Consider the following 13,913-nt stretch of genomic DNA (forward strand, 5'->3'; position numbering starts at 1 on the left):
AGTATAAGATTATATTAATAATCTTATCAATCTCATGTTTACTTGCTTTTTGAGGGCCCGTATTAATTCATAAATAATCATTTTTAACTAATTATGTTTTCAATTGAAAAAAATTACACTAATATCCTTTACTTCTCAGAATAATTAATAATATATAAAAATTCCATTAAAAAAAATTATATAACATGAATATAAATTTCAAATACTTTAAGATATATTAATAAATTTCATTTGATTTTAATATATGGAAGATCTATTTAAAAATTATAAAACATGAATAAAAATTCTAATAATTTAAGATATGATTAATACATTTTATTGGATTTTATCCTTATTCGTGGAAACTTTTTTATAACTCAATTTATTAATTTTTGTTTTAAAAAAATTATATTTATACTCAATAATTTTGGTCAATTAAAATAATTTACATGTGGATTAACAATAATTTACATTCTTAAATAAAAATCCAATCTCAATTTTTATAAATAAAAACTAAAAATAAGATTATATATTATAAGCAAATGACAAAATTGTAACTCGTTACTTAATCATAATATGAATAACAAAATTGATCAATCAAAGTAAACATGTGATTATTTATCCATCATTATTCAACATCCTATAAAATTAGTTTAATAGTCTTAATATTTTTTTTATCTATATATAATTAATCTCACTAAGTAAATACAGTCATAGTTTTGATCTACCGGACAACTACGTCGCACTGATAGAGATACATCTTGTACAACCAATATATGAATATCACATCAGTCGATGTTCACATAATTGCCCATGATGATTGATCTCTAAACACCCTCCCAATTTGACCTCTCAAACATGTCATGAATAATACGCATGATCACTCACTACAATGGCTTCAAATTTCCAAAAAGAACAAAGGGCCAAATCAAAATGCAAAAGAGGTTATTCGTGCACGTTCTTATGGTTAGGGTAATCGCGGTCATCTCATGTTGAGATTGGAATGAGATCATTTGCTCTATTTTGTGCACCATTTCATGTTACACAAATACGATTCGAATTATATACGAGATTTACTTGCTAAAAATTGATGAATAATGGCAAATTATGCCAAAATAAATTTGTGTAGCATAAAATATCATACAACAAGTGGAGGGAAAGATTTCCATTATGCCAATATTTACCAATGTACAAATGGTTAAGAATCTTGGAAATGTTCAGTTGCACTTTCCTTTTTGGTGTGCCTGAAGTGGACAAGTTTATTCGAGGAATATACCGTCCTATTCATGGCATGAGTTGTAAATATTGCTCATCTTTAACTTGTTAGTGCTAATTAGCAATCATTGTAACATTGATTCAAATTTCGGGGGTTTTTTTTTTAAATATGAAAAATCTAGAATGGTTTTGTCAAAAGTTAAGTCAACTTAAATATGGCCAAGAACATCATGAATTTGTCTCCACTATCAAAACTTAGTTGCCAGCATATTTCGTCAAACTTGTGATCATACACAGTCATAGCCATAGCACGTAGAATTTGAATGTTCTTTATCTTAGGATAATAATGACGTTTTTTTTTGAAGATATATTTGATTGTGACCATGATGTTATGAAGCCCATATGTTAATAGGGGTTGGCCTAATCCTCCAACACATAGTTGCCTATCTTTTTGACAAGATTGAAACAAGGTCTATGGAGAATTAACATTGTTGTGGCAACATTTTATATGTAAAAAGATTCCAATTTATGGATTTTTTCGACCTGATCAATATTCTGTTTATGCTTGCATGTTATAAAATATGATCCTGAGCTCAAGGCTTGCGAGCATTGTTGGAAATCGTTATCCTCGCATTCAAGAACACATAGAAATTTAAAATTTTTATTGGATATTTATCATAAAAATATCTCCTAATAATCAATTCATATATAGGGTGTTTATAACTTATTTATGTTTAGCGATAATCGCTTGACACCTACTATTCCAAGTTTGTAGTGGATATATATCGTCTTGTTATTCTCTACAAACGATCAACATGTGTCTTTAAATCAATCAAGTCCACGATTAATAATCTTGTTCCTCCTCTATCGCATTAGAAATCAAAAGGATATATTTCATAGAGATTGAAAAATCGAGAGACGCAAAAATTTCAATGCTTGGAATAGTGAGTTTTGAAACACATGCCTTCACATGTTTATAGATTGAAGATTATCTTAGTCCTACTAGGAATTTTTTAAATGGTCTTACTACAATTAATTGTAGTCCAACTAAAATTAATTATATTCCAATGAGATTTGACTATCTAAGCCCACTTACTTCTAATCCATAAATAAAATATCATCATAATCTCGATCGATGATCCACTATCACCGATGTGACGAGTTTAACTTACTCTTTATTATGACACAAAGTTCAAAATTTTGAAATCATTGATCTAAATTAGACAACTTCCTAATTTGATCATTTCCACTGAAAAATTCCAAAGTGTAATTTACTTAAAAACCCTTTTGTAGGTTTATTATATTTGATCCTAACAAATTATTTTCGCCAACTTCAAATCCTTGAATTGTCAACAGAAACAAGAGAATCAATACTTGTATTACCCTAAGTGGTTCAGTGATACAAGTAATTGTGGGTTCACAACTTCTTGTGATTCAGGACATCGTCCTTTATGCGGGGTTACCTTATTTAGCCGCATTCTATGCATCAAATTATTTGATCACAAAATAACAGAATTCATTTCTGATCGGACTCATCGAATCATGGTAAGAGTTTCTAGTAGCATCGTCCCATTATTCCTTAGATATCACTGATAGTGCCTGCAAAAACCAATCGAATACGGTTATAGTACACTACGGTCCCTTCAAGTTGTGACCCATCCTGGAATCACTTAGTAACCAAACCTTAAGCATGCAATTAAAACTTAAATAACAAAATCAAAGAAAAAACTGTGGAAACTTAAATCAAATACTAACTCAACAGAATACAACCGATAAATAACTGAAACCCATAATAATAATACAACCAAATTGAAAATCCAATACAATAGGGTCAAGCCTAACTAATACCGTTGCACCAACTCAGTTTCCAACTCTTTGGTTGCCAACTACTCACTGGTCCCCGAACTTGGGAAACCGGAAATTGCCCCGTCGAATGGGGTGTCCAATAAAACACACGGACATGAGAAAATAATTCTCAAAACAGAGGCATAAGTATACACATGCTATGAATTAAAATACAAATGCATATGAATGGGTAGCGGTGAATCTCCAACTATAATACACTGACTCCTACATGTGTGACGTCCCTCTTGACAGCACCGAATTACATACTAATAAATTTAAAAAAAGCAAGAAATAAAAATTTGCGGAAAATAATTTTCATAAACTTGAAAAGAAAACACGTGCCAACTTGCAAACAAAAACATTGTGCAATCCCAAGTATTCACGTACTAACCCAAAAAGGAGCAAAGGGACTACAATGTATAAAACACTTTTCAAAATACTAATAATAATAAAATTGTTTGGAAAAACATAAAATCTTTGCTTGACAAGGTTCCTAACTGTCTTGGCATGCAACTCCTTGCTTCCTCAATCACCCCTCATCTTGTCTAACATCATACTCATTAATCATATCTTTCTCGCCTGCACCATTCAATCATAGTGAGTCTAAAAACTCAACAAGCATACTTATGTGATAAAAGTATTCATAATCAAAATATTATAACAAGCATTGTACGTGTCCACCATACATAATCATGCATAGCAAATAAAATCAACTACTTCATTTTGGGTTGATGAAATATGGCTAAGTGTGGCAATCATTAGACCTATTGGGTCCCATGATCATGGTCGTTGTATAACAAGCATATAATTTGGTGCAGTCCATACTATACTTGTGACAACATGCATACCTTCTCATACTGACCGTTGTCGATATTCATATTAAACATTCGTTCTTTTTGAAAGGACCTCCTCGGAGATCATCCCGGGACTCTAATCCCGTGCTGCCACCACAAGTCTACACAAGACAACAAAATATTTACAAGCATACATAACAACATTCTTTTATAAGCATCAACATAATCTATGAAACATAGCTTTTTCGTTAGTGCTTTAAATCATGTATGCTAACTAAAGAAAAATAAATACATCATCTTTACATTGATCATCATTACATTCAAAAAATTTCATGCTATCATAATGAATATAACTTTAGCGACTCAACCCAGATATACTACTAATCAGAGGATAAAGCTTAATTAAGCATGCAATTTAACATAATCAGAGATATGCTACGGAAACCCAAACATATACTGGACCGGCAGAATACAACCGGCTAAATAAATTCAATAAATACAACCCAATCGAATGAGACATAATAATAAAATAAAACCTAAGAGCTACTCCTGCTGTCACATCTGGTCACCACTCCCAAATCCCTGAAAGACTACTGCAACTTCCCCGTCGAATGGGGTGTACAGAAAACAGAAATATTGGACGTGAGCAACTACGCTCAATACGGAAGCAATGCCATATAAACAAATATGATTCATACATATGAATTTAATACCAGGTAAAATCAGTCTGCTTAGGGGCTGTTGTAAAACTGGCGAGTTCCCAGACCAATTACGATTGATACCCGGTGCAGCGGAAGTTTAAAATTTTTTCTCATGGAACGATTCCATGGTGTGGGTATCAACCATACAACGATTGAATTACGTGTGTGTAAAATTTAAATAACAATTGAATAAATTTTACCTCAAATCTCGCAACGAGATTAATGGACACCAACAGAACAATTCTGCTCTTGTTGTCTCTCCCTGGAACCGATGAACGCCTTCAATCAGGTCCACGAACAGAGGTTTAATCCCTCTGATAGATTGCACTAGAAAATCTATCAGAAGTTTTCTGCGAAGAGAATACACGAATTTGATTCGTTATTCCTTACTGCGATTCAAAATCACAGACCGGAATTTTCTCGGTGACAGAGCAAGGGGGCGGCCGAAATATTATTTGAGAGAGCTAGGGTTTTTCGATTTTTGCTCTCAAAAATTATGACCTATTGTGTCTAATTTCTGTACTGAAATAACTTATTTATAATGCAGGCCACTAACACCTTAGGGCCCATTAGTCATAAGCTGGGGCCCGACAAGCAAAGCCCGCTCGTTCAGAAATTAATATAAAATTCATCGTGACTCCGATTGATGAAACGATTTCACCAATGTGCACAGAAACTATTTCTGCACGTTTTAAAGTCAAAATAAATTTTCCTGAATCCGAATTCAGTGGTTTCCAAAAATGTCCATCCCTATGTCATTTTAGGAAATCCTACTCCCCTACTCTTATTTAAGAAGTCCAACTCCTTAGTTCATTAAATTTAACTCTTTAAATTTAACTATCTCAACGGGGATTAAAACTCCATTACACTGTGTGACCCTCAATGGTTCAGGGATACAGCTAGCCGTGGGCTCACAACTCCTTGTGACTCGGAACAACACTTTCCGACTTGCCCAACGAATCATGGTAAAGCGCCTAGCAACATCGCCCCATGATTCCCTAGGTATCACTGATAGTGCCTACAAGAACCAGTAGATTTTGGTTAACGTACAGTACGGTCCCTTCATCCAAATATCCCGATCGAATCAACAACCATTGGTATATCGAGAGTCGCTCAAGATTCGATAACTATGCAATGCATCTTGAAGATCAAATTAGTGACATCGCATGTGCTACTAAGAAACCATTTCTTAAATCACATCAAGTACTCTGGCCAGAGATTTGTCACACTAATATCTCCTCAGATCGCATAGGATATCCACACTCGCAAGTATGTGGTGAATCCTTGACAACAATGCATTGACTCCTATATGTGTCGTAACTGTACCCAATCTCGACACCTGATGACCCCCTCAGAGTCGGTAAACGAGTCAAAGCACAGTACTAGCATATAGAGTCTCCATGATGTTTCAAGTCGTAAGGACTAATGGTGTACAACCAAAACCGCGGACTTTATCCACTCGATAAGTGATAACCACTTGGAAAGTCCGGATAGGGTAGTTCGACTATTCATCCTATGAATATCCATTTGCATGCTTCGAACATCTCCATGTTCCCTACCAATGAAACGTGGTACTCCGCATCGCAAATGCTAGTCTCAAACTCGAGCGATCCTTATCCTTATTATCGGACGGCTCAATCGACTAGGAACGGTTTTAGAATATACAGTGACTATAAGACGTATTTCATGATAGACATCTCCATGTTCTACCACATCTTACATACACTATAGTATATTCAAGGTCTTTATCAAAACAACAATAGTATATCACAATATAACAATATGAAGTAATATAAAGTCATTGCCATAAAAGTGTAAATAATATTAAACAAAAGATTGTTTATACAAAGAGTCAACAAAGCCCATAGCCACACAGTTGGCTCACTGGGCACCCACTCTTACAATCTCCCACTTGCCCTATAGCCAACTAGTCATACTACGTAGACCCATTGCTTCGCGATGTTTGTCAAACAATGGTCCTGGCAAAGGCTTAGTAAGTGGATCAGCGATATTGTCTGCAGAGGCCACTCGTTCGACACTGATGTCTCCTCTTTCCACAATCTCCCGGATTATGTGGTATTTCCTCAGTACGTGTTTGGATCTTTGATGAGACCTTGGTTCCTTTGCTTGAGCAACGGCACCCGTGTTGTCGCAGTACACCGGGACTGGACCAACAAATTCAGGAATGACGCCCAACTCTTGGACGAAATTCCTCATCCAAACGGCCTCTTTAGCAGCAGCTGATGCTGCAATGTATTCAGCCTCAGTGGTGGAATCCGCTGTGGTGTCCTGCTTGGAACTCTTCCAAGAGACAGCACCGCCATTGAGCATGAACACAAATCCAGAGGTTGACTTCGAGTCATCCACATCACTTTGGAAGCTAGAGTCGGTATAGCCTTCCAGTTTGAGTTCTCGTCCTCCATAAACCATGAACATATTCTTAGTCCTTCGCAAGTACTTAAGAATGTCCTTCACGGCTTTCCAATGCATCTGACCAGGATTAGACTGATATCTGCTCGTGACACTCAGAGCAAATGCTACATCCGGTCTGGTAGATATCATCCCATACATGATACTACCTATAGCTGACGCATATGGTACATGTGTCATATTCTCTATCTCTGCTTCAGTCTTGGGACACATAGACTTGGATAGAGAAACTCCATGACACATGGGTAGATGTCCTCTCTTGGACCCATCCATTGAAAACCGTTTCAATATGGTATCGATGTAGGTTGATTGAGTGAGTCCTATCATTCTCTTAGATCTATCCCTATAGATCTGTATCCCAAGAATGTAGGATGCCTCACCCAAATCCTTCATCGAAAATCTACCTGATAACCATATCTTTGTTGACTGCAACATCCCTACATCATTCCCAATGAGTAGGATGTCATCAACATAAAGTACTAAGAATGTCACCGCATCCTTAACTACTTTCTTGTATACGCAAGGTTCCTCCGGGTTCTTGATGAAACCAAAGTCTTTAATTGTTTCATCAAATTTCTGGTTCCAACTTCTTGATGCTTGTTTTAGACCATAAATTGATCTCTGAAGCTTGCATACCTTATGCTCGCTTCCCATGGATGTGAACCCCTCAGGCTGCTTCATATAGATTTCTTCCTTAATGTCTCCATTAAGAAAAGCAGTCTTCACATCCATTTGCCATATCTCATAGTCATACCATGCAGCTATGGCAATAAGGATTCTTATGGACTTGAACATAGCAACTGGTGAAAAGGTTTCATCATAGTCAACTCCTTGCCTTTGAGTATAACCTTTCGCCACCAATCGCGCCTTGTAGGTCAATACCTTACCATCAGGCCCAAGCTTTCTTTTGTAGATCCATTTACACCCTATTGGAACAATTCCATCGGGAGGATCCACTAAAGTCCAGACTTGGTTAGTATGCATCGAATCCAATTCTGATTGCATAGCTTCAAGCCATAAATTCGAATCCGCATCAGAAATTGCTTCCTTGAAGCTTCTTGGATCACATCCAATGTCGGGTTCATCTTGACCCTCTTCAAGAAGAAGACCATATCGAACTGGAGGTCTAGAAGTCCTCTCGGATCTTCTAGGTGCAGGCGTGTCCAGCAATGGTTCCTGAGGTGTGGGATCGTTATTTTGTATTTCGGGTTCTTCTCGAACTTCTTCGAGTTCCATCATCTCGCCTTTCTTATCCAATAAGAACTCCTTCTCCAAGAAGGTGGCATTCCGCGAAACAAACACCTTTGTTTCAGCAGGATAATAGAAATAATATCCGATTGAATTCTTCGGATACCCCACAAAATAACACAGGCTGGATCAACTATCCAACTTATCTCCCACTGTCCGCTTCACGTAAGCTGGACATCCCCAAATCCTCAAGTACGAATACTTAGGAGCTTTGCCATTCCATAACTCGTATGGTGTTTTGTCCACTGCTTTAGTGTGGACGTTGTTCAACAACAATACCGCCGTTTCAAGCGCATAGCCCCAAAACGAAGGTGGAAGCTCAGTGAAGCTCATCATGGATCGAACCATGTCCAACAAAGTTCGATTACGACGCTCCGATACACCATTAAGCTGTGGTGTCATAGGAGGAGTCCACTGAGAGAGAATCCCATTCTCTTTTAGATAGTCCAAAAACTCGGTACTCAAGTATTCTCCACCTCGATCCGATCGAAGTGCTTTAATACTTTTACCTAGCTTGTTTTCTACTTCAGCCCTGAATTCTTTGAACTTTTCAAATGCTTCAGACTTATATTTCATTAAATATAAATACCCATACCTTGAATAATCATCAGTAAAGGTAATGAAGTAGATGTGGCCATGTTGAGTCCCTACTCTAAATGGACCACAAACATCTGTATGGATCAAATCCAACAGATTTTGACTACGCTCAGGCTTCCCCTTAAAAGGAGATTTAGTCATTTTCCCTTTTAGGCAGGATTCACAAGTAGGTAGAGAGTTAATATCAGACATATCAAACATGCCCTCTCCCACTAGCTTGTTCATCCTCCTTGAGGAAATATGACCTAGTCTAGCGTGCCAAAGGTTTGCCGGGTTTTGACTATCGATTTTCCTTTTGTTTGTTGTCGCCGGTTTGTCAATACAATTCACTGGAACGTCTTTTAGTTTTAAATTATATAGATCGTTTTCAAGTTGTCCATTTCCAATTAAACATTCATTCTTGTAAATACTGCAAATCCCATTCACAAAATTACAAGAATAACCATCTCTATCAAGCATAGAAATAGAAATAATGTTTTTAATTAAATCTGGCACAAATAAAACATCTCTCAACAATAATTTAAAACCATTCTGCAAAATCAAACAAACATCTCCAATGGCCGTAGCTTCAACTCTGGAACCATTCCCGAGCCTCAGCTGGGTCTCACCCATTCTAAGCCTGCGACTTCTTGTCATCACCTGCAAATCATTGCAAATGTGAGAACCACATCCGGTATCCAATACCCAAGAAGTTGTATTAAGTGACATGTTTATTTCGATATAGAACATACCCTTTGCAGTTCCCAACTGCTCAAGATACTCCTTGCAGTTGCGCTTCCAATGACCCGGCTTCTTGCAGTAATGGCAAACATCCTTGGATTTTTCATCGTTTGAAGCCTTTGTCTTTTGCTTCTTCTCGGGTTCCACTTTCTTGGGTGGGGCAGAACGTTTCTTGCCCTTCATACTTGGCCCCTTCTTAGCAGAAGATGAGGAGCCCACCAAGAAAGCTGGCTTATCCTTCTTAAGTGTGGATTCATATGTAACGAGCATATTGACCATCTCTTCAAGGGTGGCCTCTATCTTGTTCATATTAAAATTTATCACGAATCCATCAAATGAAGAAGGAAGAGATAGAAGCAGCAAGTCCACATTGAGTTCATGCTCCAACACCAAATCAAGGGTCGCTAACTTCTGTATGAGCCAAATCACTCGTACCCCATGATCACGGACCGAAGTCCCTTCACGCATGCGGCACGTCATCAACTCCTTAACAGTAGAGAACCTTTCAGCCCTCGACTGAGCCCCAAAAAGTTCCTTGAGTTGCGTGTGAATGTCAGCAGCATTCACCGTGTCCTCAAATCGCCTCTGGAGTTCATCAGACATCGAGGCTTGCATATAGCATTTGGTCTTGATGTCATGGTCACACCATGCATCAAGTTTGGCCAATTCCTCCGGACTTATGTCAGCTGGTGCTTCCTTCGGAGGTGCTTTCTCTAACACGTAGAGCATTTTCTCCGAAGTTAAGACAATCTTCAACTTCCGGAACCATTCCGTATAGTTGGCGCCAGTCAGCTTGTTTTGTTCGAGGATCGAGAATAAAGGATTTCGCGAATTCATTGTGTGAAATACTGAAAAGGAAAAACAGACATATATCAATGATTGTTTAACAATTTACTAAGACATAAAATAGGCGAATTTAATTTTATGAATCTCACTCCCACTATTTTAACGATTTCACCACCCTCTAGTGAAAACGGGAAACTTTTTCCTTAGTGAGAACATGGAGTCCAATTGACAAACTTATGGTCCCGAATAATATCAGCCAACCATAATTCTCAAAAGGTAGAGCCCAATTGCTTCCAAAGCAACCCCCATGTATTTACCTCATGTCCAATAAGGGCCCAATAATATGACGCCGTTTAAAGTGACATGTCAAGATGACCCATCAATATTAAGTTGTGATGGACGGTCGCCATGTGGATCCCCCAATAATATGAGCCGATCCCATGGGAGTTCCACCCAACTTACAACATTTGTCGATCCAATGTACAGCTTTCCGACGGACGGGCCCCCCCAATAATATGAGCCGGACCGTATCCGCGGGTAGCATCACATACATTGACCGTTGATGGAAGGTAGGAACATTTAAACAATATTTAAATTTCCTTTATTTATCTTGATATAAATTTTAAATCATATTTAAAATGAGGGATTTTATTTATAAAAAATATTTGTCTCATCATTTTTAATTTATTGCATGCATTGCCGGATTCACGCAATTTATGTCTAAACATGCATACAATCATAATATCACATATTATATAGGATGATCGATTCCATTTCTAATTGACCCGTGGTTGCCAATCACGGGTCTTAGTCCAATCCTAGGTAATATGCAGTATGCAAATGCAATCCTATTACATATGCTTCCAATTTACATTTCTTCAGTCTTCATTGTCTGCTGGACCCACCATCTTCAAATCTTGATCTCCCACTAAATCTAATGTATTTACAATTAAATAACAATGACAAGTAGGGGATACATTTTTAGGGGGTGGGAACGGGCTATAAACCAAGCCCACTTTTATTACATATGACATTCATATCGGGCCATAAACCAGGCCCATTAATAAAACCAACAACAATAAAGACAAAATGTAAATTCCTAACATACACCTACAAAATTGGTCATGGCAATCGATCATCCTTATCCAATAACATTTAATTCAAAATTAATTTATTGGATAACATGCTGTGGCAATTCAAATTTAAACAAGATAAAATCATATTTTATATATAAAATCACATTTCACATATAAAATCATATTTTATCTCCATATCAAATAAAATCATATTTTATCTATAAAATCCAATTTTACAAATAAAATCATATTTTATCTAATATATCATAAGATCATATCTTATCATCAATTGTACCAAAATAATTGATTTCAAAATTCAATTTACGGATAAAATATTAAAATTTTCCAAAAATTCAAATTTATCCAAAATCAATTTTAAAATTTACGGACTCGAACAATTCGATCCGAAATCTCGTGAACCAATCAAAAACAATTTTTGACCGGACCAAAAATAAAATTTTAAATATTAAAATTAATAAAAATATAATTTTTCCCGCGGGCCGCCCGGGACACTCCCGGGCCGGCCCGCACCCGGGGCGCGGGCCGGGGGCAGCCCGGCTGCCCCCTTAGGGCAGCGCCTGGCGCTGCCCTGGGCGGCGCCGAGCGCCGCCCTGCGCAGCGCCCAGCGCTGCGCTGGGCAGCGCCGAGCGCCGCCCCTGGGCAGCGCCGAGCGCTGCCCTGCGCAGCGCCCAGCGCTGCGCTGGGCAGCGCACAGCGCTGCCCTGGGCGGCGCCGTGCGCCGCCCTGGGCGGCGACGGTCGCCGCCTTGGGCGGCGCTGTGCGCCCCCTTTGGGCGGCGCCGTGCGCCGCCCGGGGCAGCAACAATTGCTGCCCCACCGGGCAGCGATCCAATCGCTGCCCGGGTTTTGCCCCGAAAAATTTTTTTTTTTTTTTTATTAAAAATATTTATTTTGTTTCATAAACCGAGACTCAAAAATTTTGTACAATTGATTATTCAATCGATTGATCTGAGCAACCTGGCTCTGATACCACTGTTGGAAAACTGGCGAGTTCCCAGACCAATTACGATTGATACCCGGTGCAGCGGAAGTTTAAAATTTTTTCTCATGGAACGATTCCATGGTGTGGGTATCAACCATACAACGATTGAATTACGTGTGTGTAAAATTTAAATAACAATTGAATAAATTTTACCTCAAATCTCGCAACGAGATTAATGGACACCAACAGAACAATTCTGCTCTTGTTGTCTCTCCCTGGAACCGATGAACGCCTTCAATCAGGTCCACGAACAGAGGTTTAATCCCTCTGATAGATTGCACTAGAAAATCTATCAGAAGTTTTCTGCGAAGAGAATACACGAATTTGATTCGTTATTCCTTACTGCGATTCAAAATCACAGACCGGAATTTTCTCGGTGACAGAGCAAGGGGCGGCCGAAATATTATTTGAGAGAGCTAGGGTTTTTCGATTTTTGCTCTCAAAAATTATGACCTATTGTGTCTAATTTCTGTACTGAAATAACTTATTTATAATGCAGGCCACTAACACCTTAGGGCCCATTAGTCATAAGCTGGGGCCCGACAAGCAAAGCCCGCTCGTTCAGAAATTAATATAAAATTCATCGTGACTCCGATTGATGAAACGATTTCACCAATGTGCACAGAAACTATTTCTGCACGTTTTAAAGTCAAAATAAATTTTCCTGAATCCGAATTCAGTGGTTTCCAAAAATGTCCATCCCTATGTCATTTTAGGAAATCCTACTCCCCTACTCTTATTTAAGAAGTCCAACTCCTTAGTTCATTAAATTTAACTCTTTAAATTTAACTATCTCAACGGGGATTAAAACTCCATTACACTGTGTGACCCTCAATGGTTCAGGGATACAGCTAGCCGTGGGCTCACAACTCCTTGTGACTCGGAACAACACTTTCCGACTTGCCCAACGAATCATGGTAAAGCGCCTAGCAACATCGCCCCATGATTCCCTAGGTATCACTGATAGTGCCTACAAGAACCAGTAGATTTTGGTTAACGTACAGTACGGTCCCTTCATCCAAATATCCCGATCGAATCAACAACCATTGGTATATCGAGAGTCGCTCAAGATTCGATAACTATGCAATGCATCTTGAAGATCAAATTAGTGACATCGCATGTGCTACTAAGAAACCATTTCTTAAATCACATCAAGTACTCTGGCCAGAGATTTGTCACACTAATATCTCCTCAGATCGCATAGGATATCCACACTCGCAAGTATGTGGTGAATCCTTGACAACAATGCATTGACTCCTATATGTGTCGTAACTGTACCCAATCTCGACACCTGATGACCCCCTCAGAGTCGGTAAACGAGTCAAAGCACAGTACTAGCATATAGAGTCTCCATGATGTTTCAAGTCGTAAGGACTAATGGTGTACAACCAAAACCGCGGACTTTATCCACTCGATAAGTGATAACCACTTGGAAAGTCCGGATAGGGTAGTTCGACTATTCATCCTATGAATATCCATTTGCATGCTTCGAACATCTCCATGTTCCCTACCAATGAAAC

General features: G+C 38.2%; 1 long non-coding RNA gene across 1 annotated transcript in view; it reads right to left on the bottom strand.

Annotated features, from left to right (window-relative positions):
- Nucleotides 1–3,347: 3,347 nt before the first annotated feature.
- Nucleotides 3,348–13,913, bottom strand: part of LOC140884904 (uncharacterized) — a 36,156-nt gene continuing 25,590 nt past the window's right edge. The window contains exons 2-3 of the long non-coding RNA XR_012150756.1: nt 3,888–3,994; nt 3,348–3,618 (exon numbers count right to left, since the gene is read on the bottom strand). This is a non-coding gene — a long non-coding RNA (uncharacterized lncRNA). The remainder of the gene's footprint in view (nt 3,619–3,887; nt 3,995–13,913) is intronic.

The sequence above is a fragment of the Henckelia pumila genome, chromosome 2 (assembly GCF_033568475.1).
Source record: "Henckelia pumila isolate YLH828 chromosome 2, ASM3356847v2, whole genome shotgun sequence".
Taxonomy (NCBI): Eukaryota; Viridiplantae; Streptophyta; class Magnoliopsida; order Lamiales; family Gesneriaceae; genus Henckelia; species Henckelia pumila.